General features: G+C 40.7%; 1 protein-coding gene across 2 annotated transcripts in view; it reads right to left on the reverse strand.

The window, feature by feature from the left end:
• IRS1 (insulin receptor substrate 1) overlaps positions 1-27171 on the reverse strand; it is a 312856-nt gene that overhangs the window by 199746 nt on the left and 85939 nt on the right. Inside the window, exons 2-4 of one of the 2 annotated variants that reach the window (XR_007205689.1) lie at positions 16570-16664; positions 4016-4140; positions 2647-2968 (exon numbers count right to left, since the gene is read on the reverse strand). The gene's annotated coding sequence lies outside the window, so the exon portion shown is untranslated. Of the gene's footprint in view, positions 1-2646; positions 2969-4015; positions 4141-16569; positions 16665-27171 lie in introns of those variants that run through there. The other variant, XR_007205688.1, reaches the window with a different exon arrangement.

Here is a 27171-nt window from a genome sequence, read left to right on the forward strand (position 1 = left end):
TAAAAATCATCATGATTTTCTTAAACTGATGCTTTAGGCTCAATGAAATACAAAGCTCTTGATGCTAGACATTGTACCAAAACCAGAATGAGGGTGTCCCTGCTTTGGACTCAGGGTTGCCACAATATATTAATGTTGGCCAAGAAGATTCCTTGGAATCTGTTCAACTCCACAGGTATTTTTGGAAGTCTTACTCCTCTGCTGCTCAACTTCTTCAGTCTTACTGCCAAAGCAGGTCCTCATTCCCTTACACAAAACCTAGCTCTGCACAAAATACTCCATTCAAGACACTTCTGCAAAGCCATGACTGCCAGGCAGTTAAATCTAACCACTCCGTTTAGTTGGCTGCCCACAGCAGCACGAAGCCCTACACAAAGGCTGCAAAACACTAACAACCTGCCTGCTAAATAAATTGAACTGGGTTGATCTTCAAACTCTTGTGGAAAGATCACTTCCAGGACCTGAGTAAGCTAGCATTTAAGAAGCTCAAATACTTCCACAGCATGCTGCAGTCACATCTGTAATTTCTCCCTTGCTTGCAAGAAAAAAATTGCAGAACAGGCCAGCAATCAGGCCACAAACAGTTTTTAATTCAAAGAAACAGAACTGAAACACTGAAAATACATACTGAAGTTGTAATCAATATAAAGAGTTGTGCATGCACCTCTTCCTCATTATATTGTGATTTCCCTCTCCATCCATGTGCCTCTCCTAAGCCCTCCCACACCGGATACTTCCAGAATCCCTTGCTTACCAACCTGCACCTTCATTTAACCCTCACCCCTACTTCTGTCTCTCCCTGCCCCTCCATCCAGAAGTCTCCCTCCTTCCTGGAACATAGCATTGCTCCTGTTGTATTCCAGAGTACCCAAGCTTTGGGTTTCCCTGTCCCTCTAAGTACACAAGACAGAGGAATTCCCCTTTCAGACTATGTACCTTTTGACTTTTGCTACCATATGAGGGAAAACACTTCTCCATCCACAACATTTCTATATAAAACAGCCCTGTGTTAATCTGGGCACAACTTTGTTCACTTGGGACCTGCTAACCTCTCACTGGGCTGTCATATCACAGACAAGCTTTCAGACTTACTTTCCCCAAAAGCCAAAGAGGCAGGTCAGGTCAGTTTTAGGACACTAAAGAGAGAGAGCCTTTGCTGGCTGTGATTCTGCCCTAACGGTCCTCTCAGTCAAGAGGCCTCCTCAGGTCATGGTGGCCATTTATAACCAGGATTTGACTTCAGTTTAAATTATGCAAATCACTTAAGTTTTGCAAAAAAAAAAAAAAAAAATCAAAAAAAAAAAAATCAACACTTCGGCACAGTTTCCAGTGAAGGCACAATGTTGTTGCAGCCTGAGACCAGTGAGAAAAGCTCCTGATGTCAGCACTACAGAGGTGGCAAACAGCATCCCCCCAGGACAAAGGCCTCCACACCTCTGGCATATTTCCTCCATGAAAATGTGCTGTAAGCTGAAGTTTCAGAACTGACACATCCCACCCTTTGTGACCCTTCACTGTTTTGCTGGCTACCTCACTGCAGTCTCGTAACAGCTATGTGCCAGCAAGTGGGGTGGAAAGTACCTCTGACCACTGAGAACTGCTATTCCACACAGACTTCACACCAACACAGACCCTGGCACAAGCTGCTACTGCAAACTGAGGATGGCACCTCCACAGATAAGAGCACAGAAGGGCCTCAGGAAGAGCAGTGTGCAATTTCTGTTTTGGTAATGAATCACAGAACCACAGAACCATTTTGGTTGGAAAAGACTCTAAATAACAAGTTTGATTAGGTGTTTTTTGAAGAGACTTGCAGTGTTTTCTGCACACTTTCCTACCCTTTAAGCAAACAGACTCTATGGTCATAGAGGAAAACCCCTGAAAACTGATAGCCATGATCTCTCACCCTTACAAAATAACAACATATCAGAGCATTCCACAGTTTCTATACTTGAATAAATACATAACATAAATACAGTTGTACAGATGATTTACAAAATGTCAAATTAAGCTCCATGGGGACTTCTTTGTTTTTAAATGACAGCATTTCCTTTGCAAGTAACTCTACAATAGTCAGGCTTCCAGAGCTTAGAACTCACAATTTTTCTGCCAGTTTTTTCACTCTCCAGGATTGTTTCTCTTCATATCATCAAAAGGACTGTTGCTCACTCCTGGACAATGTTATCTTTTGGGACACTGACCTGTTTTGGGCCTCTGAGTAAGGCTGAATCTTCTGTGTGATAAGAAACTGTCCAAACCCCTTCTGAATGTGTTGCAAGGCAGACAGGGATTTCTAAAACTGTTTAGAAAGTTCTTCCATCCTGTACATATTTCTCTAAGCAAATATTTATTTAACTGACTAAAGTATTAGAGATATAATTTTATTTAAAGACATAATTTCAATTTCCATTTAAAACCACTTTATTAGTTCACCATTTAAGACATACTCAGCTGAAGCATCATGTCAAATTGCTAGTGTAGATGCAAATGTTTTATTCTAAAAATTGCCAAGTAACACTGATTCATAATGCAGACACATCAAATAAAGAGTGGAAGTTAGTCGTTTCAGTGTTTCTGGCATGCTTTCTTAGCAACAAAATTTGTTTTATTCCAAAACCTAAAAACTGACAAGTATTTAGTCTTGGATACAATGGGATTTGTTTTTATTTTTCACACTTTTTGCATATATGAAAGAGATTTTTTACATAGTATTTCAAAACAATAATGTCTCTTCCACAAATATCAGTAGGACTGCACAAGGAAATCAACTTTGTCTCTGAATTTATTCACGGAAGCTGTACAAACCTAGTAGAAACTCTACTTCAATATCTGAGTCTCAGTGGCTCTTCCAGCATTTTCTAGGACACCAACAGTTGTTACTACAGAACTCGAAGTCTCTTATTTTTCAGGAGATATCCCAATATAAAAGACTAACATGCTGTAATTGCTCTTGGTTGATGGATTCAGCCTAGAGAAAAGCAAATGAAGAGCAAGTGAAAGCAACTGATTCCTATCACCAACTACACAAAAAGGCCAATGCATTGGACTATTCATAAGAGGAAAGAAAACAGCAGCACAGGAGCAAGCATTTTCCAAGAGAATTTTAAGTCACAAAAGCCAATGATACAAGGCTCCAAAACTACAGGAGGAGATGCAGCTGATTATACTAAGGAGTTAATTTAAAATATGACAACAGCAGACAAGTTATTTATCTGAGATCTTTTAACTCAGTACCACAAGGAATAGGAACATGGAGTATTACTCTGTCAGGAGATGTGTTAGGTCAAGAAATTTGTTAGTATTTTACATCTAAAGCCTCAGTTTGGGGGACTGCTCTCTTTGCCATCTTGTAAAGTCATGCATACAACAAAGTTCAGAACTGTACTAAAAAACCGATTTATAAAATCACAACAAGAAAATCTACTATGCGGTTTAAAAAAGAGCTAAACACCTCCACTGCAAGCATGTGCTAAACAGCAAGGTGTTAAATGGGGTCTGCTGAGATTGCCAAAGTAGCAATAAAATAGTTCAAGACTCCTTTAACCTTCATTTCTCTGAAAGAAAATACAAGGCATTTCTTAACAATTTCAGTGGGCATAAGGCAGGGATTGCAAACCACAAACCCGGCCTTGTAGTAAACCTTCTGAGGAAACACTGGCCCTTTTTCCCAGAAGAGCATCATTATAGTTTAGTCTCTATTCTTCTAATGTTCTGTTTTCCAAAGCTAAAGCAAGATCATCCATGAGGACCAGATGCTTAAAAAAACAATAAATATTCTAAGAACTGATATTTGGTTGAAAAAACGACTTTGATAGAAAGTGCTTCATCCACCTCCCAATAATACTGAAGCACTCAGTCACACTCAAAGTTGTGCAAAACCAAGGAAAAGTTGAACACTCAGTGGAAATGCTTGGTGAGAGTCCCAAATCCTGCAGTGTTCAAAGGTGCTGTACGTGCAGTATGAACTAAAATCACAGATTAACTTGCTTTTCTAATGTTAAGGCTACATACACACCTTTTCCATGTGAGAGAGTCAGCTGAACTGGAGTAAACATGCATCCATTCCAGGAAGATGGATTGGACAGTTGAGCCTTGGAAACATGTGAGCCTGCAGCACAGTAATGTGAAAAAGGTGCTCTCCTGTCAATGAAATATTTTTTTCTTGAAAGAGTTCAATAAAAATGTTGATAACCCCACCTACATCCCCAATAAGCTCATTCAGAACTGTTGGAATAGCTGTCCATAAAACAGTACAAAATCACCCCAAGCAGAAGCAGATGGAACTTAACTGAAACAGTGGCAAGTGCATCTTACACAGCACTTACAGCATGTTTTGCCTCAGGGTTTACATATTTGCTCACAAAATTCTACCATAAACATCTGAATGGGTTGTAAAGATACAAGGCAAACTAGATCATTTCAATCATGCCAAATTTCCCCTGCCCAATTTTGGCTCCTTTCTCTCAAATTTGCCAAATTTAGGCATTTTCTAATACCTACAGAATATAAACAAGCCTTTTTGGTAAGAAATATTTTCTTCAAATCCCAGTCTTGGTGTTTCAAGCTATATAATCCTAAAGCCTTGTCCCTACAAAGGACTCCATGCTGTATGCTGCGAGAATTCTACTGCTTCTTAAGAAGTTCTTAAAAATGTTTTCATTTTTTAAAACACCTTTCCTCAAATCCCAGCTTCTTTACCATGCTACTGCTCTCTCTACATTCCAGTAGAAAACTGCTCTCTCTACTCCTTTTCCAGTCATGTGGAACCTGTAACAATTAGAAGTTTCTGCTTGTCTCTGCTCTGCCTCACTCTTTACTCCCCTGCCAGTTGCTGCTTACAAAGTAGATACCTGTCCAATGATTAAATCAGTTACTCAAAAATAAATTAAATGCTATTTTTAATGGGCATTTATTTGAGGGAAAAATATCATTGCATTCTAATATGTTTCATTTGATGCAAAGCAAGAGCATTTTAATAAATAATTCATATCAACAGAATACAAAATTTACCAGCCTACTACTTTTAGAAATATGAATACAATGAGATAAGATGTACATACACACACGTACTCAGCTGTATTGTATTTTCAGATTCCCATTATTACAATAGTCCTTATCATCTCTGATACATGGAAGTTCCTGTCTGCAACAGGGTAAAAGACAGATTTCTTGCTAATGTATGTCTCAGTAAATTAGATAAGGAAAAGAACAGAGCATAACATTTACCCCTCACTCTGTAACTTGGTCAGTTATGCAAATACAAGTAACACCAAAAAGTAAAGACTTTGGAAGAATTATCATCAGCAGGTCTCTTTAATTTGGCCTCAAAAATTCATGGAGACAGATCTCCAAGGGTCAGTCTATATTTCTATATATATGTCCAGGCAAAACCTGCAATTTTTCTATATGGCTACAGTTCCCATACAATGTCCAAGAAAGTAGGTTGAAACTGAAGTAGTCCACAAATGTTCCTAGCACAAGCAAGGATCCTTGCAACCCACAAAATGCAGAGGCATTTTTTAGCATTTCAAAATCACAGTGATAAAATGCTTTATTTGTGGAAGTATAAGTCAGTCTCTGGGCACCACCTGAATTCTGATGTTGAGTAGTAAGATAAGTAGGGTTCACAGGCAAAACAAGTGTGCAGAGAAGAGTATCAGTGAACATGGGCCTGGAAACAGACTCTGCAGACTGAGCATGTTGCTTTGAAATCCTCAAGATGCTGCTGAGGCATGAAGCACATGCACTCTACTCCCTACCCCCAAAACAGACTCATTCCTAGTATTCATTTGGCCAATGACCTCAGTGAGAAGAGCATTAAGTCCCTGTTGAAAATGCAGATTTGCTACAGAAACTCTATAAAAAGTAAATCAAATTACAAAAAAAAAAAAATCTCTAAACAGCAAGTGTTTCTTTCATCTGTTCCTGACTTCCTTATTATTTCAGTGTTGGATGTAGAAGAGTAAATAAATCTCATTTTATATCTGTGACACAACTCCCAGCTGTGGTTTCCTCAAGTCCTTCCAAAGCAGCTTTTGGCAAGTTAAAATGATTTGGCACAATCATAGTCACAGAAAATATATTTTATTCCTAAAAGGATTATTCAAAGTTTAACTGGCTGTAAGAGCACCACATCCACTGACACTCTCAGAAACCAGAGAGAACTGATTCTCTACTGCCTGGCATACGCCCCTCACACCTTATGAAAATTTCCTCCAATATCCTCACTTTGAAAACTGCCAGCTTTATTTCAAAAACCAAAGATACAGCAATAGGTATTGTGGCAATGTTCATGGCTGGGACACTTGTTCATGGGAACCCTACTAAAACTCTGTTTTTAAGTCTCACTTAGGCTCAACAGCCAAAATTCAGCTCTGAGTTTGGACCTTCCTGTGCTGAACCCAAACCACTGCTATGGGGTGAAATCCATTAAAATCCTCCAACAGTTTTCCCATTGAGATTGTGACACAAAAGTGTTTCCATTTCAGTATCTCCTGAATAAGAATCATTTATTTTTACAGTGCGCCTCCAGCATTTCCCACACACTTACCAGCTGAAGAGAAAAATCCTCAACCCCATTCTGAATTTATCATCACAACACCTGCTCTCTGTCAAAGCTCACTGAGGACCCCAAACAAACCATCCTCAATGGGCCTCCAATCACTTTGCAATTTTGTGTTGCTTTTCAGCATGCCAGGCATATCCCAAACAGCCTAACCCACAACCAGATGGTCAATACACAGGGGGAGACACCCACAGACTTTAAAAACAAACAAACAAATAAATCAGAATTACCAGTATTTAGTGTCTGGTTGTGTTGCAGCATTTAGGCCAGGACCTTAAAAAAAGTGCCTGAGAGCACATTCACAATGTAGGAACCCGCTCCCAACCTAGACTTTATTTCTGCCAACAGGTTGAGTGGGGAGCAGAGGGGGGGAATAAATCTAAAAAGCACTTCCTCTCCCCCCGTTCCACAAATGCATTATTCATAAAAGCCAGGGATTTTTTTTATTACCTGGGGATTTCACTTTTATTATGTTCAAAGGACTGTTTCAGAGAGCACTCACTCCCCTGCAGGCAAATACGCTGGGTGTTTTTACACGGCAGTATAAATTACAGTGAATATCTAAATAATACTGGCAAAACCTCAACAAAATCAAATAGCCAAAAACATTAGGGACAAATTGCCCTTGCACAATTTATTTCATTGTTTGGTGGAACTCCACAGAGAATCTGGGGCCCCTAGTATACTGTATCTAAATTGATTTATTCTTACTATCACAGGGGAAGTCAATAAACTACTCCTTTGCATAAGTTATACCGACATTAAAAAAAAATCCTAAAAGACTACACAAATGGCTATTTTTCCTCAACTCCTGAGCGTCTACAAAGAGGTGAGCCACATAAAGATATATGTAGTTATTCTCATAAACCTGATTAGTAAAGACAAGGCATAACCACAGCTTAAAACAGAGAGAGAGAGAAAAAACAATGCTTTTTTTTCCACTCTCAACAGAACATATTTCAGATGCTACCTCTGCTTGTTGTAATCACATTTCCAGTCTGAATCACAAATACTCCAGAAATCTATCTTGCTCTGAAGAGCCAAAATATTTATTTTTATTTGACCTCCTACTAGGTGCATTCATGGGAAAACAAATGGATTCTACTTGGGGCATGTCCATTTGTGCCTGTATCCCAGAAACCTGAAACCAGGCCAGCATTCTTCTGATTGAATAAAGCTGAGTTGTCCGGGTTAAATCTGTTGTCAATATGCCTCGCTTATACAGTGAAATAGTTTCTTGTTAAGCAAGACAGAGATTTACTGTAGGCAAGATATGGACTTCAAATGCATCAGCATGGAAGGGAAGGATAGAAATGTATTAATTCTTCAAGAAACACTGGATAAATGTACTGTATACCTTAGCAGGAAGCTCTTTTTCTATGAATAATCATGGTCTTGAGTCAACAGACTTCGCCTATTTAAGCTATCTCTTGCATCAGAATCCAATTATAGCAAAGCCTACAGAAAACAGGTTTGGCACACTTTAATATTTTGGTATTGATCTAATTTAGCTCTGGTTTCAATTACAACAGGGAGCATTTTTTCAAGAGATAAATTTTGTTTGTTGGACTCTAAATTGCTTTTTTTCCTTATTGTCTCTGATCCCACTATCTGGGTACTTTTTCCATGCGTATTGCTGCAGTTTTAGAGTTTTACCCATTTTATTATGAACTTTTTACAGGAAAGACATCAAATCCAGCTTTTCTAAGTAATAAGGAGTGAACTCAATACATTTAAAAACTGGGCTGGCGTTTCTGTAGCAACCATTCCACAGTGATGCAACTGAATTTGACATCAAAGAACAAATGTATCAAGTCATCCTGACAACTGAAACACTTGCTTTAAGAAGAATGCCTACATCTATCTGGAACAAAGACGGATTATCCTAAGTAAAATGAGTATTTTATTTAGTAATATATGCATACCGTATCATCCTACTTGAGGCATCTTTTCTCCCATCAATGTGCATAACTGCCACAAAAATTAGCTGAAGTTATCCGCAGAAACTGAGGAGAATAGGTCTTTTTATTTCATTTTCAGATGTATGGAAGAATTGTCTCATTTTCCATTTAATGACATACAGAAGATATATGGAAGTAATTTTCTTTCTTCCTGCTGAATTTGGCTTTAAACTCTGCAGCTTTATGTCTTACATTCATTGAAGGGAATGTCATCTCTACAACCCAAAACAGTTACACATATTTATAAACTACATCTAAGAAATTACCCCTGGTTAACAATATGTACCTTTCAGCTACAAAGCCCAAAGCCTGACAACAGGAAAATTTTGCTGCACTGTGCTCTCCCAAAATACAAATCGCATATGTTGATAATCTGGAATGTTTGCTGAATTAAAGGAGGATTATGAAATCATATCAGTGATTAGAATCATACACTGCTGAAGGCAGATAGCTGGAGTGTTGAAATTTCTAAAAAGGAAGCTGTCAAATAGTAGGAAGCAATTTGCAATGATCCATAGCTTTGTGAATAAAATTGCAAACCTAGTGCTCTGTTAAACTCCAAGAAGTGATAAAATTTGAATTCAGGGTTTATAATTCCGAAATGAAGTCCATTTCATGGACTGCCACAATTTCTAGAAAAACATAAGAGATAAAGGAACATTACAAACTCACTGGAACCGAGACAGAGTTCCTAGTGTTTCTTCAAGCATGAAAAGGCATGACACTCAGGATAGACTGCTTTTTAAAACTCCCTGTTGGTATTGCTGGATGTGAGATACAACTGTTCAGCCCAAAAGAGAAACATGCAGTACATCCCTCTCCAGCCCAAACAGCAACAAGAACTGTGCAATTTTTTACCTCAAGGTAGCTTCTACCTGCAACTTCCTTCTGATGTGGAAGAAGAGTACACCCGAAAATTGCAGCTCTTGAGACTGTTTTAGAACGAAACCCATTTCAAAATAATTCAGGTGCTTTTCAAATGTCATTAAAATAAAAATAAAAATTTATTTAGGCTGCAATATGTCAAAGGCTTTTGCATCTATATTGGAAAAATGGATGTGCTCCTGTCTAACCAGAGCACCTGCCATTGAGGCTCCAGTTCTTCCAACACAGATTCCTGTAGTTAGATGTCAGGGGATCATTACTTGAAAAGAAAAAGCTCATTCCAGTAACAATGGTCATTTGTGTACAGGCTCCTGATGAGAGACACCACTTAAAGATTCAACGCTAGTTTTAGCATTCCTGCTTCTTGAACAAGGAAACACCTTTAAATTTGACCCCAAAACTTAAGCTGCAACATTGAAAATGCCTCATCTGCACATGCAAGGCTTCGCCCAACAAGCAGCTCTTTCCTGGGAGCAGGAGAGCAGGTACAAGCTGTGGTGTGGGGAAGTAGCAAGAGGCCAGCAAACACTCTGCAGACAAGGTCCCGACTCCATTTTCACTACTATACACCAGCCCTGGAAGCTGCTTCTTTCCCAGCTGCCCATCTTCTCTGGGCTGTAGTGACTCAAGGTGGGCACTTCTCCGTAAGTGCCATTAGTGAGGGCTGGTGAACTCCTCTGGAGTCTGTCCTGGCTCACACGGAATTACCGTGGCATCAGGAACATGTCACTGCCTGTTTGTGCCCAGTCTGGCCCACAGGCTCAGATCCGCAAGGGAAATCAGGATCCTGCTAAGTCTCAGGCAGTCCCAGAGCTGTGAAGGGGCATTCCCAGCACCTGGCTGGTTCCATTACAATTGGTGTGGTTGTATCTGTACAAGGAGGGGCTTGCCAAGTTTCCTTGAGTTCACGTTTATTGCTGCCGTGCCCCAGGTAAAGCAAACGGCAGGTAATTTGAGCATTTCTGTCCTTATTTGTTTGTGTTCCATAGGATTTCCTCGGCATAGCTGACATCTTGGGCAGCCTGCGGCCTGCTTCACGCACAGACTTTATACCCATCGCACCACCGCGGTGAGGGGCTTTTTTATTTCAAAGCCAGCCACTGAACACTACCCGACCCCCAGCCCCAGCGCGGAGGTGGCCGGTGGCAGGTCCCCAGGCCGGGCTGCGCTGGCCGGCGCCACCGGAACGGGAAAGCCCTCATCGTTCCCGATTGTTTTCCTGAATGCCTCAGCGAACAAGGGCGAGAGGAAACATCAGGGCCTGGCCGGCGGCCAGCGGCTCGCTCGCGGCAGCTGCCAAGGCAAACATGCTCCGCCTGCGCCGCCTCAGCCGCGGGGTCCCGGCCCGGGGGGACGCGGCCCTTCTGTGCCGAGCGCGGCCGGCTTCTCACAGCCCCTTCGTGCCAGCCCGGGCAGGGGCAGCCGGGGGAACCTCCTCGCCCCTCAGAGCGTTGTTCTGCTTGGAACAAAACCTGCCCGCAGCCTCGGAGGTAGAAAAATAAAAGCAGTTTCCTCTCGCACAGGTGTTGTGGGGCTGGGGGGAGCACCACAGAACACACCGGGCCATGCCAGGGGAGCCGCCATGAGCCCTATTGCCCAGCTCCAGCAGGATCGGATCCTGGGAAATCCTCCCACAGCAGCCACTGGCTCTTGTAGCGTGCGGGGGGGAGAGGAGGACGAGGTACAGACAGAAGTGCTGCTGTCACCCGGTTGCCTTTGCCCACACATCCTCTGCCCGTGCCCAGGCAGTAGTAAGGCTGCAGGGTGCCCCATCCAGCCTCCCAAAGAGCCGTGTCCTGGTCACCGTCCAGCTGCCCATGGGGCAAAGCCGGGCTAGGATTTTGCGTTTTGAGATGGGCACGGTGGGAGCACATGTGAAAGCAGTTAACTGTGCAGTTATTTGGTCACAGAAATTTACATGCTCAGCTGCTGAAGCAGGAGGCTGTATGGTTAACTGGAGATGTTTAATAGATTCGTAGCAATGGGTGGTGGGGCTTTTATGTCCGGTAATCTGTTCAGCTCCAGACCAGGAAACAGACAGTGAGTTCGTACCTCTAAAGCATTCCCTTCAGAGCAGGGGCAGAGGCGTAAAATCCAACCCAGGGCAGAGGCAGGACGAGCCATGCTTTACTCTCAAATCCAGTCACCTGTGGGATCAGAACAGCACACGGGACCACAGCTGACATGCTGCCAGGAGATCACTTCCTCCCACTACCATTTTCCAGGCTCCACAGGCAAAGTTTGGGAATCATCATTTTACAAGTATCAATAACTTGCAAGAAATTTTCCAATCTCTACCAACATGTTTTGAGTTTGCAAGAAGCTCCATTACAGAGACAGCTCTTTAAAAAGTAAAAATAAGGGAGATCAAGATAAGAAAATAAATACTGCTGACCTAGCATTCCTTTGCAGGGGTGAAACACAAGGCAAATCTGGCATTTCCTATTGCTCTTTGCAAACATTGCTTCTTTGGAGGCAGGATGGATGGAGCAGTGGACTCGGGCTCAGGACACCTGGACTTCATCTCCAGCTGTGTCACTTATCTGCTGAGTAACCTTGGGATATTGCTGTAAAATGACACTCAAAAAATCTATGAATGAGAAGTGCTGCACAGGAACTAGGCTCTTCTGCCATCTTCCCACAGCACTGACACGCAATCCTATGTCACAGCTGGCATTTCTGTCATAGCTTGCTTACAGTCCTCATCCTACAAAGAGTTCTCTGTGGAAGGGCCTTCTAATAGAGCAGTTCTGTTTGCAAGAAATGAGTCCAAAAGAGATGTTTGAAGCCAGAAGGATACTTCTACCTGGATTTTTAATAGAGTTAAGATCCAGGTTACAAATTAAAATCCACAGGACCAAGAGAGCATTTCAATTTCAGGCATATACTCTGTGGCATTGACATTATTCCTTGTATTTCTAAAGTCCCATTCACAGCAGCTGCAATAGAAAAAAACCCAATAATGGTAGGTGATAACTAGGTCTGTTCAGTCAGACAAAAGTACCACTCAGATTCAATTTCTGTAGACTACTGGGATTTTATGCCATTGAGAACAGTATCCATATGGCTGTAACACCAGTTTTCCATACTCTCAGGTAAAAGGTTCCCAGAAACCAAAATCAGGTGGAATCTATTTCAATCCTGCCCTGTTTACATATGAGGGGACACCTGTTTTCATGTAAATCCTTAGCAGAAGCCAGTGAATTGATGTGCCTGTAGGACTGAGGCCTCCATTGTAAAATCTTTAAGGGATTCTTAACTGAGCTTTATCATCAGGAGAGGATCAGTTTAACATCTGAATCTCCTAGGAGCCATATATGTGATTTATCTGCCTGAAGGTTTAGACTCCCATGCTGCCTAGGAAACAGAACCTTGTACAGGCCACGGGACATTTATCTTACCTTAATGTTTGTTAAATACCCATTGCCAAGCTCTCTAAATATTGAGCTTCAAAAAGATTAGTCAGAAAAACCTAAGAATCACACTTATCTGATGCAGCAATACCAAATCCTTCATGATGTCTACCAGAGCAAAATAAACAAACTCTTGTAATAAAACCTTTTTTTCTTGTAAAACAAATCCAAGTTTTTCATAGGTTTAGAAAGTGTGGTTCTGGCCAAGGCAGATAAGTGACCAAAACAGCAATGAGGGGCTATATATACAAATATATTGCTTTGTGGATAATTTTACCTATTTGCACTAAGTTATTCATTAGCTGAACATCACTGGCATGTAAAGACTGGCTCTAACCAAATAATGTGAACTTTTTTTCCCATGTTTGCTGTTGTCCACACATTGCAAAATTCTCATATGTATCATGAAAGACCTTATAGGCCTATATCTCAAACAGCAAGAAGTCAAAATTATTATCAGATATGTATCTTCAGCTGCAACTTCTTCACTGTAAGAGACAACGGGTGCACTCACATTGGGTTGGTAAGTTAAACAAGCCTTTCATTCAAAAGCAAGCATTAAGACTGATATGGCTCCCAGAACACAAATTCTGAAATACATGTATTCACTGGTAAAATTCCAGGTCACAATTACTCTTTAGGTAAATGTCTGTCCTGGTGGAATTTGAAGAAGCAAACACAAAGAAGGTAACACCCTGTAGGAATAGAAATGTGTTCAGTTCCTTGTTTAGGGCTTTGACAAAGAATATACTCACACACAAGGCTGAGTATCTGGATTCTGAGATCGCTGTCTCCAAAGCTGGAAGAGCACCAAACACAAGGAACCCCTTCCAGAGCACATTGCCTGGGTGGGCTGCTCCTCTGTGGAGTTCTCAAAGTCTCCTGATGCAGGGCAGGCCACTATCAGTCAGCCTGTGAGATCTGAGACTCCAAGAGGCATTGGGATCATGTTCCCAAGGCAGCCATATGCCAGATGCAAGATTGTATTTTCTAGCAAGGCTGCAGCAATTCAGCAAAAATGCAAGTAATTCCAAATATTTCAGCCTCAACAGATCTGTGTTTGCAGACCTTGGCATCAGTGGAACATTTCCAGACAGCTCCACTCCCATCAGCTCCATTCGTCCCAAATCTCTGGACAATGCTACACCTCTGACACACAGGTACACACGAGATAAAGAGAACACATTGGAATGAGGTTACTATCCAAAGCTTCAGAGGCAAAAAAAATGGATGCAAATGATTAGATCAGACTTGGATCCACCTATGATGTTCAACAGATCCTGGCTGACAGGTTCTGCCGGGAAGTGATAATAGGCAAAAGCGAAGGGAAGGGAAGGAGAAAAGGTAGCTAACAGACTCCGTAGTAAATTCATCCCGGGTGAGATCATGGACAAATCACCAAGGCCCTCCCTGTTTGTGGCATATCTAGAGAGATCTAAAATAAGATGATATGAAAAAGACTAAGATTGAAAGAATTTATATTTTATTTGGGGAGTAGTTACAAAAACAAAATATACAGGCAAAGGGGCTTGTGGAGCTGCTGATCAGCTCTGCCTGTCAAATTGAAAAGGAGCTGTGGGTGTTTCCAGCTGATTTTAAGAAACATCTTTACCTTGAGGCATCAGTGTTTAGCCCCTAACAGGTCCCCTTAATTACCAGTATGAAAAGGAAGAGACAATGATGAGAACAGATGGGGGTTTGGTCTCACATCCCATTATGGAGCAAACTATGTAAGCCTTACTCAGGTGGGAGCATAGACTTTAATTCTGTATATCATAGTAGAATGTGGTACAGTAAAAGATGTTCCCACATTATTCTGAAATCAGAGTCTGGACTCCATTTGATAGAAGACGAAAAGATGATTAAATAAACAACTTTTAAAAGATCATGAGGTAACTCTACTTCTTGTCTACTAGAAGATTAAAAGGCTGCATGTTACACTGCAAATAGTACTGCATCTAATAAAAAGCTGTGTTGTTAGCCCACAAATACAGAGGATGGCATGGAGAAGCAATTTGTTAGACTTGCCAGAATAGGTAGCAAGGAATAGAGAGAAGGAGAGCATTCTTAACAACTGTTTGCTTCTGTCATTGCAGAAAAGGAAGAATTGCCCAAGGCAGGTATATTTCCTGGTATGGCACAGGGACTTTGATAGTGAGCTGGTAATACATTTACCAGCTATCTAGTTTTCCCAGAAGTGTCTTGACCTGAGCTGACTCATCTGTGTCCCAGGAGGCTGATTAATCATTCTGATTTATTATGCTGTGGCCTGCTAGCCATTTCAGCTCTGTGTACATTGGTTCCAGTACAATATCTTATACAGGGCAAACTATGTTCTATATAGGCACAGTTATTTAAACTAGATTCAAAACCAAGAAGAATTTATCACCAAGCATCCAAAAAATTGAAATAAGTACAAAATGACACTCTACTGAGCAACATCTGGAAAAAAAGCTGAAACTTTAAAGGGCAGGCAGAGTTACAAGACAAGCTAATAAGCCAATTAAGCCTTATAATTATAGGCATCTTCCAAGGAAATTACAAAATTCCAAGAACTGCTTGTAACCTACAAAAAACCCACATGATTATTTTTAACAAGGAAGCAATGGAGTACTGTGTTACGGGAAACAATCTCAATGCTATTGAATTAATAGCTCTTGGTGGTGAACATACTACCAACCATGCTGTGGAAACCAGCAAAAAAGCTGCTTGAAAAAGCCAGAGTGTGGGCCCATACGCCTTTGTTTGCACCAAAAACGTGTTCTAAATGAAGCTCTACTCCAAAAAACATACTTGGAATGGGCATCACTGTGTCGGCTTTGTGTGATATTGTTATGATACTGTTATCATCTGCAGACAGCAGTCAAGGAAACTTCCAGTCATGAGACCTAAAGTAGACTAAGCAGAAGACTCAGCAAAGCATTAAAAAAAAAAGAGAGAAGGATAGCATAGCTGACAAAGAGTATTTTCCAAAAGCAATCTAAAACCCACATGCTCAGATATACAGTAGTACCTCACTAACTACAGTAGTTTGCCTATTCCCACCAGTATTCCACTTGAGATTCCACACTGCTTGTATCTTACTGATTTACACATAAATTGTGCTCAATTTATTTTATTTTTCTTGCTTTGGAAGTTCAGCTTGTGATCTCAGATTCACTCTGACAAAAATCTTTCTCCATCTCAACCCATAATAACAGTTTGTGGGACAAATAAAGACACTTATATCTCTGCACTGGACTACCACACTGACAGGTTCTCTGCCCAGAATTTTGTATTGGAATTGAATGGAGAAGAAGTGAATACCACACTGTTTCTCAAAGCCAGGCTCTGAACGTTTCCTATAGAATTAATACGTAGTAGAAAGTAGTTTCTTGAGTTTCAGCAAGTTTACAATACAAAGATGGGGTACTGGATTATTGAAAAAGGAAGGTGTATGCCCAGTGGAAGCAAGGTTTTATTTTCTTAGAAGATCTTATGTTTATAAATTAATGTTTAAAGAGAAAAACAAATCACTTATTTAAAGAATGTGCCCAAAACTTTTAATCTTACACTCATTTCTGAGAGAAGTGGATTGCTTACAGTGGCCTTCACTTAAAAAAAATACTGATGCCAACAAATGCCTGCCAGCTGCGCATGAGGAACACTCTTTTAATTATACTGAACTTTGTAGTATTAGTGATGTTTTCAACAGACATCTTCAGCCACTGATAAAAAAAAGTTTGTATTTTTTCAGCTCACTCACATGAAATGGTTGTTTCAAGTGGATCTGTCATTGTGGTTTCCTGGATTTCTTCAGTCTCGTTGGAAAACTTGTAAATTCCCATGGCTGATAGTAAGCTAAGGAAGGAAATAAAAATTAGTAAATACCACTTCAGTGGTGTAAGTCCTTTTCTGGTCTTTTTTGGCTGAGAGTACATTTCAGATTACTATCTGCTTTTACACAAACTTCAAAACAGTTCCATCTGGGAATCCATCTGTATGTCCATTTTGCACCCTCAATTGAACTCCCTTCCACCAAATCAGGCTTCACTAAAGGTATATACTGGTAGATTAGTATTTGGCTGAATTAAGTGAGCCTGGGCTGCTAGTTTATTTTACAGGAGTACTTGACAATATAATACAATAAATGGATGAAGCAACGGGAAGGAAAATTACTCTTTAATATCATATTACTTCCTACAGCTACAGAGCAAAATATGTGAAAGAAACAGTAAGATAAATCAGATGATCTTTTTCCACATGCAGTGACTGGGTATTTAATATCTGCTAATTTTTAATTATATTTTTGAAATTGAAGATGTTTTATAAACTGAAAACAAAATACATATAGAATATATTTACTACACAGAGGAATGACAGCAGATCAGCTTTCTGAAGTTATACCTCTTTTTGCACTCAGATCATGTACTAAAATTGCTTGCGCTGCTTACTACTTGTATTGCTGCAGATGAGAGCAGAATGCACCCAGCACAGCTGCAGAGAGCATGAAATACACAACAAGGACTATTAGTTACTGACTCCAGTTTACTTTTCCAAAAGCACCTAACTGTCCCATATGCTGTAAACAATCCCATGACTCCTGGAGAACATGAATAATAGTGAAAGAATCACGCCTTCTGAACAGAAGATTCCAGATTTTGCCACAGTTGTTCCAAGAGAAGACGTAGAAAGAAATTCTGAGTAGCATCATGCTGTTAGAGGAATATTGACACCGAGCTGACCCAGTGACAGCACTCAGAGCTGATGAAGAGATTTAAATGGTGCATTCTGGTGAGGGGTTCAAAAGTCAGAAGTCATAACCCAAAATAATTGTGTATACCGGAAATTCAAACTATTTCACTCAGAGTCAGAATAATGAACTCATGGTATTAGTTGCCAGTTAAGAACATGGAAACACTGCAGTCTAAGTGGTTTGGAGACATCTTGGCACTTTTATGGAGAGAGAAGGGATTAAAGGATCTAGTGACAAAACAGAAAAGTGGGGATAAAGAAAAACTTAAGGGGGGACAAGGCTCTGAGGTCAAGTGGCATTTTCCTCTCCAAACGTCATTTCCTTTTATGTCACTCTTCCCAAAGACATCATGTCACATTGAATAAACAATCACTAAAGCTTAGATGAGGAATTGACTCCTACTGGATTGAAACACGGATGCAGCAGCACTGTCTTTTCCTCTGCTCCATAACAGAAGTAGCTGCTAACCAACAAGAACAGACTTCTTTATCTATATACAACTCCATGCATTTGACCCACTCAATCTAATGCAGCGCATGAGGTTTTCTCGTATCAGCTTCTTCCTGTAACCTTATCTTCCCCAGTCCCATCAGAATACTACAGCTGACCAGATAACAGAATTAAACTGCAATAGCCTAATGTCACAACACAACACAACTGTCTAATGTACATTTCATTGGTGACACACTTCTTCATCTGTACTACCCAAAACATTTTGCAGTATTAACATGGGCACACCGTTTGCAATCAAGAAGTATATGGAGCTACTGATCAATGTTTTAAGTAACAAAGCACTAGTAAAGGCACTATTTTAGACATTTTTGCTTTGTCTTGTTTTAGAAGAAAACCAGTTCCCATTAAGAGATTGCATCAGATATAAAAACATTTCAGTTGGAAACTACATGCTTATGCAAAAAGGATATGTAAAAGAAGGAGCATTTTTAATTTGTCAAGTATTAAAGCAAGACTGCAATAAAAGTTATTTCTGTTTGACTCTTCCAGAAATGTTTTCTACAAGTTAACTTTTACATTGTAGCTGCTTTCCTTTGCCTCTGTGTGAGTTGACATATACTGCACCAGTTGAGGCACAGAAGGGCTTCTCCAAGCAGCTTGGTACTGATCTGTCCCCAGGACATGTGGGATACTCAGCTATTCTGTGGCACTAGCCCACTGCATTGTGCTTTGTCCTACTTTGTTGAGTTAGGTTCTAATCTCTTGGTCTCCAGTGTACCTGTAAAAACAAGATCTAAGGAGGAGGGTAGGTAGATTATGTCAGGGGTCATGCTCATAGAATTATGAATACACTGATAAAATTATCTTGGAACCTGACTTTTCTCAACAGCATAAACCAAATCACATTTTCCAGAGCCAGGTCCACCTGGATATATATCATCATAAAATCACCCAGCTGTTTCTTTTCTAAAAGGTGTGGGGGGATCCCTTTGCTGATGTTTTGTGGAATACGCAGTTGTGTTTTCAGCAGTAATGCTTAACTGGGTTGTCTCCAAATCTTGCTTGCTAGTGGGCTTCCTCATGGGCAGAGGCACTGAGCAGATTTTGTACCTTTCCAATCCTGAATCCTGAGGAAAGTCCCTGTGCAGGCCTGATCCGTGGCAGCAGCCTGCCAGGCCAGACGGACAGAGATCCTCCAAGCACTACAGGAGAGCTCGAGTGGAGCTGATTCAGATCAGCAATGAGACAAAGCAAGAGAACATGAAGCAGGCTGCATTCAGGCAAGGGGATTTGTCCAGAGATAGCAAAGAAAAATTTCAATAGTTTTCTGAATCGCAGGGGGCCTAAATGGAGCAAATCTTTGAACTTTTGGAGCATTTGGAACATTTGCCAGTGGTTCAGTCATTTTTTACATATGGCTTAAAAAAGCTTGCATCTTATGCATTTACATAGAAACCAGCTTTGTCAGCTCACATCCTGGGATATGGCATTAAAGAACATTCCTCCGATTCTACCCACACAGACAGTTCAATTTCCACAAGTCCCTCAGCTTTCAGTTACCATTAAAAACAGATGTCAAGATCTTTGCAGACTATATTATTAAATCAGGTAAACATTTGTTTGTTTTTTCTCTCTTGTCTTCTTAAAAACATTGTAGAATCGCACTTTATTAAAGCATCTCTGAAGTGCCCTAGAATTTCAGCTAATCTACATTTGCTTCTATCCAGTGTCAGTCTGACACCTCTACCTATCTCTGCTGAATCCCACAGTACTATATAATATGCCTCCAAAACTTATCTAGGTTTCATGTAATAGAGATATTTTATGTTTGGGGACTGATAAAAAGATTATTCAAACTATAATTATAACCATTTGCTCCATGTAACACTTACTCCTTACAGCATAAAGCCATTTTTTCAATTTTTAATTTTGTTTTGTTAAACTTAACAAGTGGCTTCTAATTTAATCTGCAATTAATTAATTTCAAAATTAGGAGATCTTAAAGCATTGAAGCTCCCTCTTAGTTAAAAAGAACAATTAATTATAGATTAGTAATCAATTAGAAGCTATGCATTAGTAATACTTTGAATTCTGAGAGACAACAGTTATACAGAGAGAAACACATGTGTGGATGGATACTTCAGAAAAGTAGATGTAAGACAGAGTTCACCTGTCTAGAACTCTAGAACTCTACAGTCCTGATTCTAAAAAAAAATTAGACAGCCAGACAGGGACTTAGCAGGTTGAAAAAGACCAAGTAAGATCTTAATTTCCTTCTGCCTTTCCTTCCACCCTTCCTACTAGCTCCATTTTGCCATTTTGGTCCATGATTTTGTTTGACCTGTAAAGATTTGTCTTTAACAGAACAACTGTCATGAGCATTTGTCTGTGTACAAGATCAGTGCTTAAGCAAAACAAGTCACCATCCCCTCTGAGTCCTCCCATGCCATTGTGATGTTAAAGTGATTTATAACAAAGAATTTATATCTCATTATTCAATAATGGGTGTAGTTCAGAATTCAGGTTCTATCTGGCTCCATTAATTACATGTCAACGATTTTTCTCCCCTCCTTTTCCAACAGAAAAATAAGGTGCTGCCAGAGCAGTCTGCCTGAAAGGTCTAAATGTCAGGGCAGCAGTTTTGAATCAAATGGATCTGACTCAACCAATGCGAGAATGAAAACAGCTATTAGACATTCCGTGACAAGTTGCTGTGACAGGGAAAAGCTTAGAACTGCTTTTCACCCACTTGCCTCCATGGCTTTGGCTCTGTCCTGAATGCACAAAATGCAACACCAGGAGAATAAATAACCTGTCCTGAAACTTCTGTGGCTTTTCCTATGGCTGGCACTAAGGATTCCTCCTTTACCTTCCCAGAGAAGGGACTGACAAGGGCAGTTCTGCAGTTCAGAGGGAAGTTACACTGCAGCAGGGTACGGGGGGCCAGAACAGGGCTCAGACCAAGCTTCCACTGAGCAAGTTTTAAACTTGTTTAAAACTTTCAAGCTTCTGACAACCCAGCCATTTATCTGATTTCAGTACCATTTTATACTTATCTTCTACCCAGACAAGCTTTTTCTTGTCCTGGTTACATAAAATTAAATTTCAAACACAGGAATGATTTTGCTCTGCGTAGTTAAGACTACTTCTGGTTTGCTACTTCGGCCTATCAATAAAGTTCTGAAGAAGGGCTGCTTCTTATCCCTCCTGAAGGCTCAGGGATGCACCAGGAAAGCAAGCAAAACCGGAAAAATATAAAAGAAGATCCCCTCCAGGGGGGGAAAAAAACCCCAACAAAACAAACAATAAAAAAAAACCCAACCACCAAACATGCTGGAAATACACAGAGAGCAAAGAGAAAAGTCTTTAAATTCAATTCAATAGCCTAAAACTTCAAGTCATATAACTTTTCCCATACATTAAATAAGTGTCCCATAGTATTTTATTTATAGCATTTAAGGAAAGTACAACAGAGGAAGTATCCCCTGGGGGCCAATTCACCTCTTAAACATGTTCACCTTTTTCAGCATCACTTTTATCTGAAAATTTATGAGGACAACATGTACCTGACCTGCCTCCAAAGAGACCACAATTTGCAACATACCAGGTGGCTACTTCCGAGGAGCAGGAGAGAAGGGGGGAGGGAGCTTTTCCCCAATTCCTCTGGTACAACAGACAAACAGCCTCCAAACTTCCTAGACAACCTTCCATAGAGCAAAGAGCACAAAATGATTAGGAGCTTAAAATTCTTGGAGAAGCCTGCCCCAGAAGAGGGATATTTGAAATAAGGGGCTCTGTATTCTCTCCCTCCTCCCTCAGGGACAATGACACCAGGAGGCAGGAAAGAGGCTGATTCCTCCTCAGATCTGTGTGTCTTCACTGTAGCAACTGGTAACTAAATATTCTTGAATTAAAACCAGAGCTGGACAGGTTATGTCCTGATAAACACAGTTTGCTGTTTGGCAGTTTTGTCAGCCACTTCATATTTCATTAATACCATCGCTCACAGGCTGCCTAAGCACCAAAAAAATAAATTTGAAACATTCAAATCACTTAAAGGTTTCCTGGGAAAAGTATCGGACTGCATGAGACCACCTCATGTGTCCAGAACTGCCACATGTATAAAGAAGGTCCTTAAAACATTGAAAGACTGTGTCCTGTCCTCTTCCATTTGCATTTTCCTGACCTTTTCCAGCTGCCTTCCTCTATTTGTATGCATCTGTTTGCCATCTGCCATTACCAAACATTCTTCCTCCATCAATGTTTGCAGTTCTCCTGCAATCTTTCAAGACTTTTGCTCTGGCCAAGCTGTCATGTTAATCTGGCTTCTCTGAAGGCACTGCTTGCAGCTAAATCTGTGCAGAAAAGCCACCAGCCTGGAAAAACACCAGGGAAGGTTCAATTAAAGACAGTACAGGAGACAAGTTTCATGTGTGACCTCTCTCCTCCTCTCCAATGATGAATCAGTCTCCTTGATCATTCCTACAGATAACAGCAAAACCAACAAATGACACAAGAGAAAAGGACTTGTCAAAGTAGGTGGTGACCCGTGCCACCAATTTCTCTATTAAAGGGATGGGTTTGTTTCTTACTGGCACTTGTTTTCTGCTGGGGACATATCAAGGCTTGAAATTCTCAATCTCTTTCGGTTGTCAGGCATGAGATCACTCTTTAAACTTCTATTTCTGTGGTGGGATACAAGATTAAACATAAAATTAATCACCAATATACTTTTGCCACTTGAAAGGACAAAATTTCCTATTGAATATTTCTGAGATCTTTAATTTACACCTCATGCTCACAAAATGTGTTTTCCACTTGCTTCATTTGGGTATCTTCAGGCTTTTCCAGGTTCTTTCTTTCCCTGTTCTTTTTTATCCTATAATTACCTAAGGAGAGCAACTTAACACTGTTGCCATAAAGATGAAAGTCCTAAAAGAGTGGCATGTTTAACGCCTTTCAACCAATCGAAAGAGCCTGAGAAGATGAAGAGAGAGAACTCATTATCAATGCTTTTTGTTGGCATATAAGGAAAATCACCTAATGACTGCCGACCTTTAGGCTTACTTGCTTTGGTTACAAGCTTACGCCACTGCTAAGCCAATGTGGTTTGAATCAAATTCCAGGTAAAACAGTCAGAATCCTTCTGCATCCTTACATGGTCTTACTGTCCCGAAGGGGACAGCCTCTATCTGCTCACCCATACACAGATTCCCTACACTTGGCTCTGTACCCAGAGTCATAAGAAAGTCATTTCAGGAACAGTGTTCTTGGCTTCTTAAACAAACAGTATACATTGGAATAGTTACTGCCAAGGATTAAAATAATGCCTAAGTGATTTTTTTCCAGGCACTTCACAATACAGTAATTTTTTCATTCAACAGCCTTTCATATGACACTTTTATATAAAAATGTTTACAGGAAATAGCAAACTTTCCTTTCGTTCTTCAGGTTACATGTACCCCCATAAAATGCAAATGCTGAGTGAAGTCATTGAACTACCTGACACTTAAAAATGAACACATCTAAGTATCCTGCTTTAGATCAAATAGTGGCTCCCAGCAGCTAAAGGGATATTTCAAACACTGGATAACTGATCTTTTCCCGGCCTCCAACTGCCACTTTTAATGGGGAGTTACACAGGGAATCTTTATTAGCAAAGATAGTGGGCCTTAGAGGGTCAAGCAAAGGCAGCTGCCATTTGCACTTGCACAGTGAGATGCTCAAGCCTTTATCGTTGTGCAGACTTCTAAAATTTGAAATGAGAACTGGGGACTGTCACAGGGACAAAACACATCCAGGAACACAGAGTCTTGCAGCACACCAGAGTCTATGCACTTTCTAGCAGACCTGTAGGAAAGCTGGCAACAGCTGCTGGGAAATGCCAGCCAAAAACCCAGAATCTGCTTCTGCAAAGACGTTTCCAAAGAAACGGAAACATTTCAAATCACTAAAAAACTTTTAGGATTCTCTCTCATCAGAATAGTTCAATAACGATGTAAAAATGTCAGTTGCATTCAGTTTTCCTTTTCTCCAAAGTTTTAGGAGGGTTGTTTTACCACAAGAGTAAAAGTCAAAAAGCCTCAAAACCAATTTGCAGTGAATGCATTTACCAGTAGCACGTACAGAGAGAGGCACACTGAGCCTCTGGCACAACAAACATGACATTCCCAAAGCTGAACTCAATGGACATGGACTTGTTACTCCTACAATTTCTGTGGGAGATGCTTTGGCTATTCCTACGCTGGGCAAAAGACAACACAAGGCCCTCCAGCTGAATGCGAATGACTCATAAGGAAGCAGAAAAGCTTTCCTAGAAAGAACCTATCATCATGTTCCTATTTCATTCTTGGTGGAGAGATGTCAAGGCTTTGCTTCTCTTCCCTGTGTCCTTCCTTGCATATTTTTTAATCAGGTGATTATGCCACAGTCTTCTTTCCTCTCAATAAAGAGAAACATCCAACCCTTCAGCATTCCAACTGCAATCACCTGCAAAAACAATGAACAAGAGCAACACAGGACATGAGGTGCTGCTTGGCCAACAAATAGGAAGGATCCCTTCTCTTGGGCTACACTGGCTGCCCAAGGTGTGCTGTGAGTGTGGCTTTATGCCCATGGCTACTCCACCAGCAGCCTACCGTGCCAGGAACACGGGTACAGCTGCTTGTGGGGCAGTGTGTACTGGCTCTGGGACATGCCAGCTCAAAACCCTGCAACAGGAACAATGTTGGAGCAGGTATTTTTTACATGTGCTTTGCTAGAGGAAGAAATCAATCACAAACATACACACTGGGTACAAAGGAGCTTCAGGCTCTCTTCATGTCTTCTCCCTCACTGCCAGCTTTGGGAAGAGAGCAGTTGCTACTAAAGAAAAGGGGCTTCACATTTTGCCATGTTCATCGTCATGTTTTTTTTCCCCCTAAGGCCTTATCCCAGTTACTACGGAAGTAAACTGGCAGGCAAGAAATGCTGGCAGTTAGGAGTCCTATTGCCATAGGGCTGCTTTGTCTCCCAGAGCAAGTAGTCATTGTATTTCTGGTTTATATTTACTATCAGAGCTGCAGTCAGTCACAAAAGCTGCAGTTTCAGCCTTGCAAGGGGAACTGCAAGGGGAGATACCACAGCCCACACTGAAGTGACTTTCCAGAGGGGATGCTGATATGCTTGCTCTTGTGTTTCCCTGAGCATGCCCAGGGACAATACAAGGGTTTTGGGCAGCTAGGACAGAGTCTGGTTCTTCTGCACAACAAATCAAATTGGCCAGCAGTATGAAGTATTAGACATTTCAAATCATCAGAATTTATCCAAAGAAAATGCTGTTTATTTGTAACACCTTGTTCCAAATCTTCCGCAGGTCAGAAACTGGACCCAGCCTGGTTTACCACTTCAAAGCTGATGATCCTAAAAATTTAAATTCAAAACCAAATTAAAAACCACCAACAATAAAATTTTCTACAAATGAGAAACTCTGTTTTCCACCGCCTTGGAATGTGTTTTGTTGAATGCAAAAATTAGTATCTTGGCAAAGACAGCAGAATTTTATCACTTACTTTTTCCAGAGGAGTCCTGAAATATTTATTATGTGCATGGGACGAGCATAATGGAATTCATTCTAATGCTCCATTCAGAAGAGAGTTCATGAGAAAGTAAGAACAGGTCTTTTAATGAGTGGAACCAAGTGAAAGGTGATTAAGATTTGGCCAATTTAACTTTTCTAAAAGCTTATCCCTTTGCAGTCATTGTAAACTTCATTTCCTCACACTCAGGACACACACCTGACAATCTGACCAAACAACTCCACTGGACTTTGATGTAAGGGTGGGCCTGCAGGCAGACAAACAAATTGCTTCAGCTTACATCTCTCTTTCTGGCATTTTTGTCTTTCTTCAAGAATCAACTTGGATAAAAGCAAATCTCTTGAGAGGAAAAATATGTTTCCATTTAGTGAGGGACCATCCTTTATCCATTCTCAGACTGAGAAAGGAGTAGCACTGAGCTCTAGGACAAGAAAAGGAATGCACAAATGTTGAACTAGCTGATGAGCAGCATTTCTGTGGGAAGGCAGGAAGAGGGGGGTTTCAAAGAAAGCATATTTTGGGTGTACAACAGGAAAATTATAACTGCTTTGGAAATTATTCCGAAGAAAACTTACTGTTTAGAGGCAAAAGTCTCACTGGGGGAAGAAGAAACACCGTGGGTTACAGGAGAGATTCAGAGAAGGCAGCCAAGCTGCCTGGATTCACGGAGGCACTGTCACATAAAGCCACATATAGTCAAGTGGCTGCCCAGCCTCCACTCCCAGATAGAAATAGACCTTTGGGATATAATAGAGGAGGGGGCAGACCAAAAAGGAGGAATTACCCTCCCCCTGGCCTGTGCTAGATTTGTCTGCAGGCACAAGCAGTCACGGGGTCTGTGAAGCAATAAGATAATGTGACATGGCAGAGCTTAAAAATAACATTGCTGATTGGAAAACATCAGTGTCCATTACGTGGGACAAACTCCTGGGGCTACATGCAAAAAGCTTCCAAAGTTCTCTGTGACCAGAGTCCAGATCTCGAAAGGTGGATAGCAACAGCAAATCGCTTGTGGAAAAAAGACACTTCCCAGGTTTATTCAGTCATCCAGAGAGTACTCTGAAACTGCCTGTTACCAGGCTCCAAAGCAAGGAAACACTGAGGTCTCCAACATGTGCATTTCTACAGGTAATTAGATATTATTAAAGTGTTTCTCTATATAACAAAGGAGGTCAGGAGAGTCACGGTGTTTGGGATTAAAAGTGTTTCAGGCATGGATATAGCTGAAGGAAAAATTGCTTCTACACAACCCAAAATAAGTTGTAATAAAATAGTGTAAGGTTTCTTTGCATGTACTGAATAATGGGTAATTTCATAACTTCCAATACCCATACTTTAGACAAGCTTTTACAAACCAAATTCAATGAGTTCTGCTCAAGGGACTCTTGCAACACTGTGAAGCATGCAATATCCACAGGTATTGCAACATCTAATTGCAAAATAAAGGCTGTTTGCCTCCAAATCTCCTCATGCTCTCCTTCCAGCCAACAGCGACAATGTTACATAGAGATGATTTTCTTTTGGGTTAGTGAGTTGAATCAGCTCAATAGTCATCTGACAGGCACCCAACACACCCAAGTCA

Source organism: Corvus hawaiiensis, chromosome 10, assembly GCF_020740725.1.
Source record: "Corvus hawaiiensis isolate bCorHaw1 chromosome 10, bCorHaw1.pri.cur, whole genome shotgun sequence".
Classification (NCBI taxonomy): Eukaryota; Metazoa; Chordata; class Aves; order Passeriformes; family Corvidae; genus Corvus; species Corvus hawaiiensis.